The sequence below is a fragment of the Microtus ochrogaster genome, chromosome 16 (genome assembly GCF_000317375.1).
Source record: "Microtus ochrogaster isolate Prairie Vole_2 chromosome 16, MicOch1.0, whole genome shotgun sequence".
NCBI lineage: Eukaryota > Metazoa > Chordata > Mammalia > Rodentia > Cricetidae > Microtus > Microtus ochrogaster.
In genome coordinates this window covers 28,626,989-28,631,843 of record NC_022018.1, presented here as the reverse complement: position 1 = coordinate 28,631,843, position 4,855 = coordinate 28,626,989, and the positions used below count along the sequence as shown (strand labels likewise).

The 4,855-nt window shown below is 44.9% G+C and overlaps 1 pseudogene; it reads left to right on the top strand.

Moving 5' to 3' along the window:
* The first annotated feature begins 3,251 nt into the window (after positions 1–3,251).
* LOC101992408 overlaps positions 3,252–4,855 on the top strand; it is a 6,906-nt pseudogene continuing 5,302 nt past the window's right edge.

Sequence of the window (4,855 nt, the reverse complement as noted above, 5' to 3'; positions counted from 1 at the left end):
AGTACCACCACCACCACCACAATGGCAACCAAATTTCAACATGAGTTTGGAGAGGACAAACCGCACGAAAGCAGTCTGCAGTGAAGTTCTAGTATCATGGGTATAAGAGAAGCGATCTGGCATCCAATAAAGTGATGGGGTCTGCAGCTGCTTTCCACCTTAGCATGTGAGACTCTGTGGAGGCTTCCCGATTCCAGCCCCTTCATTAATTCTCAACAGCACAGCATCAAACCACCTCAGGGTGTCTCACAGCCCCCAGGGGAGCGTGAAGAAGACTTTTCAGGTGTGTTCTCTTTTCTGCAACAGTGTTCGTGTCTAGATGAACAAAATGTCTTCTTTGGAACACAGAAAACCAACACCCCCAGAGAGACAAACTTTAAATTCTAATTTTCTACTTTTTTTGTAACAAAAATGACATCTATTTCTGTTCAAGGAAAACATCTAAATAGAAAGGAAATGAAAGATAGGAAGGAAAGAAGGGGAAAGAAAATATCTGTTAAGGGGAAAAGTCAAGAAATTCACCCATGCTCACTGTTTCTCTGAAGGTCACACTGACTGATGTTTTGATAAGGACATCCTCTCTGAGGCATGATGGGTAGAGGGTGCTGTGAGTCACAGATCTACTGTCCCACCTTGAACTTCACTGGCAAGTGGGGGTGAGAGAAACGCCAGCAAAGCCTTTCCCTTTGTCCTGAGGTCATCGCTTTCTAAGTCACCTGCTTAGCTGGACTCCACACTCTTCATCTAGACTTTCAGTTCCCCGCTATGAACCTGTGGTTTAGTAAAGTTTTAAAGTCCATGGCTGGGGAGGTCACAAACCCTAGTGCAGAAGCCACTGCTCCTCCTGTGCTACGTGGCCATCAAGCTGACTTCTAAATACGATGTTGAGGCCCAGAGACTGGTGATGCCATCGACGTCCCTTGGGGAAGAGTCTTCGCTCCCCTGCAGTGGGCAGTACTAACTTCAGAGACTCATGGTCTGTCAAGTGCTGAGAGACGGAGTGACTGGTGGATGTCCGTACTCACAGCAGCTCTGCATAGTCGCTGGGGGAATGAGAAGCGTTTTCTTCAGTGGTGTAAGGTGTCCATGCTCCTGTAAGCAACCATAGTGAAGCTCACTGAGTCACACACAATAAGAGATGACAACAGAAATGGGACTTGGCGGGAAGAGGAAGGGTGTCAGCCTGAACGGAACAGGAAATACACGATATATATATATATATATATGTGTGTGTGTGTGTGTGTGTGTGTGTGTGTGTGTGTGTGTGTGTGTGTGAATATACTATAAGGAAGTCTGTTATATATGTAATTAATGTGGTCTAAGGAACTTAAAAAACAGTTTTAAAAGTTTTAAAAATTAAAGTCAAACTTTTTTCAAAAAAAGGAAGAAAACGTGTTTTTAAATATGAGAGTGGCCTTTGGGGAAAGGTTATTTGGGATGCTTAGACTAGACAAAAGAATTAAGATTGCATCTTGCATTCCAACAAGATCATTAGAGCCCTACAAATTAATTTATAATATCATATATGACAAATTATAAAAGACCTTTTCAGGAAGTCTGTCGTACAGAAGACATTTTTTTTGAGACTGTCTGCTGGCCTGGATCACTGACCTTATCTAAATTCTGTCTCTAAGCCCGGAAGCCTGATTTATCTCTAGGGTGACCCTCGGGGGCTTCCTGCAAGAAGCCTCCCCTGCTGCACACAAGGTAACTAACTAAGACTTGTACTTGGAGCTTTGCTCTAGGACCCCTGCCACGTATAAAGCCCTGTGATAGGAGCGTGCAGTTAATGCAAATGAGAGTTTGTCCCCAGCTTTCCCAGTCCTATAGATCTCCTATACTCTGGAATAAAGTTGAACTTATTCACCAAAGCGATCTCCCAGAGGGCTATCGCTGTTGTGTTCACGGGCTGTCCAAGGCTCTCTGCCATCCCTTCTGCTCCTTTGTTCTTATGGACTGGGGGCCACACAGACCATGAAAATAAAGGGAACTCCATAAAGGTTTAGTGGTCAGTGCAAGATAACTAAAGGATAACTTGCCTTATCCCCCGAAGTGCGAAAGGATCCTTTTCTAACCCCCTCTTTCTTCTTGCTTCCTTGTCAATCAGGAGCCCAAAGGTGGACAGAATCTTATGGTACTAGCTCTTGATAAGAGGGTCTATCCAGAACAGCTGATGACAAGTTAGTCACAAAGGTCCCAGCCTTTGCCAGTTTCATAAATTAAGATGAAGTTATGTTCAATCTATGTTCATATGTTCATTCTAAATTATCTTCAAATAGTGATTCTTTTGAGAAAAATAAAAGAAAGTACAATTGCAGCTGGTGACCGTCCCTGAAGATCTATGTGATGTAAGCTTTGGTGTCTCAGTGTGTTATACATAGCCACTTCAATCACCCATTTGACCTCTTTAAGGTTCCTGCAGCCCACAGAGCCCTTTGTGTGCCCTCGTGCCCATTTGCATAGACCATTTTCATAGTAAAAAGGGCAATTTAAAGACCCATACCTGACTACCAGGACAGCGCAAAGAGAAAAATCCTCACCTCTCCTCTACTCAGTTTGAAATGTTTTGAGCACCTCTCCATCTGGCATTTAAAAAGTCTTGGCTAATGGGGTTAGGGTTTTGGCTCAGTTGGTAGTGTTTGCACAAGCATGGAGACCTGAGTTTGGAACCCCGGAGTTCACGGAAAAAGCTGGGAGCAGTAGTGTGTCTCAGTAGTCCCAGTGTTGAAAAAGCTGAGAGAGGAGGAGGATCCCTAGTGGTCATTGGATAGCCAGGCTACCTAACTCAGAGAGCTTCAGATTCAGTGAGAGACTCTGTGTCAATGAAAAGATAAAAAGTAATTGAGGAAGATACCTGATTCTGATCTCTGGCCTACGCACGTGTGTGCGCGCGTGCACGCACACAGTCTCACACATACCACATGATAACTACATCAATAAATGTAATATTTTAAAGTGTCATGCTTCTAATACGCAATGACACAAGAAAATAAAACCAATTTCTTTTAAAAGGGAGAAGTGAGGTAGAGCAAGGAATAGCCGGCTAAAGCAAGCCTGAAACCCACAGGCAGACCCCAAAGCTCTCCGTCTAGCCTCTAGAACACATCGGGTTTGGGTGGCCTTGCCCCTGTGAACCTGCCACCGCAGCACGCAGAAGACAATACTACAGAACATCACTTCTGAGTTGGAATTTTAAAGACACACTTTGGCAAACTAGTTTCCTTTAGCCAGGAACTGCTAAGCAGTGCAGGATGAGATATGACCAGCTTAGGTATGTGGGAGTTTGTGCCCCTGGGCTCCTGGAGAGCCTCCATGTCTGCTACGTTGGTCATTTCACGCAGTGACTGCCTGCCAGCACTTTGGTGATCCACGAGCATGGCTGACTAATGTCATCTCATCATGGCAATGTCTGCTGAATCATTTAGTTCTGCTTTTGTGGTGGAAGCTTTCTGGAATCAAAGACACATGCCACTACAGTGCTCATGGCCCGAGGATACAATAGACTCCTGTTCATCAGTGTAGGTGATGAACTCATGGTTGGGGATATGAAAGAGAAGGTATTGAAAGGCTGGGGATGAAGAGATCTCGTGGACATGAAGCATGAGCACTGTACCGCTTCCATCAATCGGCCCGTGAGAAGGACTTTCACCACTGTCCTTCAAGGCCACCTCAGGGACATCCACAAGGACGTCTGTCTATTTCCAGCATGCATCCTTATAATAATCTTGCTTCTCTAAAGGAAGTTAAGTCCTTTCCTCCTCTGCAGTGTGTGTGAAGGACCCCTCACTTGCCTGCGGGTCAGGGTGGGATGAAGATGACTTCAGTTCGTTTTCCTGTCACTGTGACAAACGCCTGACAGAAGCAGCTCACAGGGAGAAAAAGGTTCATTTGGGCTACGACTTCAAATAGCGCAGACAATTATCTGGGCATGGTGGTGACACCCGTAATCCCAGCACTTTTGAGGCAGAGGCAGGTGGGTCTCTGTGAGTTCCAGAACAGTCAGGACTACACAGAGAGACACCGTCTCAAAAGGAAAAGAAAAAGAAAAAAAATCACCCCCCCAACAGAAAAACCAGACATAAACAACAGCCAAAACCTAGATAGTTGCAAATCTTTGGATATGACAGTCAAAGCCAAACCAAGTTCTTAATTTCTGAATTACAGTTCTAGTCTATATTGAGTTTCTAAGAAATTGGACTTCATAATTCTAAAATGGAATTCAATTTTAAAAATCTAAGAAATCATTCTTTCTGTGTTGTGGTGTATGTGTGTGTAAGGTGGCGTGTGTGCGGATGTGGCTCCCAGAGGTCTACAGTGAACGTGTTGCTTGACTTTACGCCACTTTATCTATTGAGGCAGTGCCATTCACTGAACCTGGAGTTCTTGATTAATCAGGCTAGCTGGCTTGTCCCAGAGGATCCCGTCTCCTCCTGAGTGCTAGGATTGTAGGAAGGCCACCACACCCAGTAGCTTTCACAGCTGTGCTTGGGATTGAACTTTGGTCATCGGGCTTTCGTGGCAAGTGCTGAATCTTCTGAGCCATCTCCTCTACCTGGCCCCCCATATCAATATTTTAGAGTCATACGAGAACATCGTTAGTAATAAAGATAAATAGAGCTAAATGACTCAGTGGGTGCACTGCTTACTGCACAAGGCCCTGATTCAAATCCCTAGACCCACATCAAAAGCCTAGGGTGGTGGTATCCACCCATCACACCCATGCCAGGAGGAGCTCGTGGGCCTGGCAGTGTAGCTGAGTTTGTAGTTCCAGGTCAATGAGAGATCCTGTCTCAGAAAGAAAGAAAGAAAGAAAGAGAGAGAGAGAGAGAGAGAGAGAGAGAGAGAGAAAGAAAGA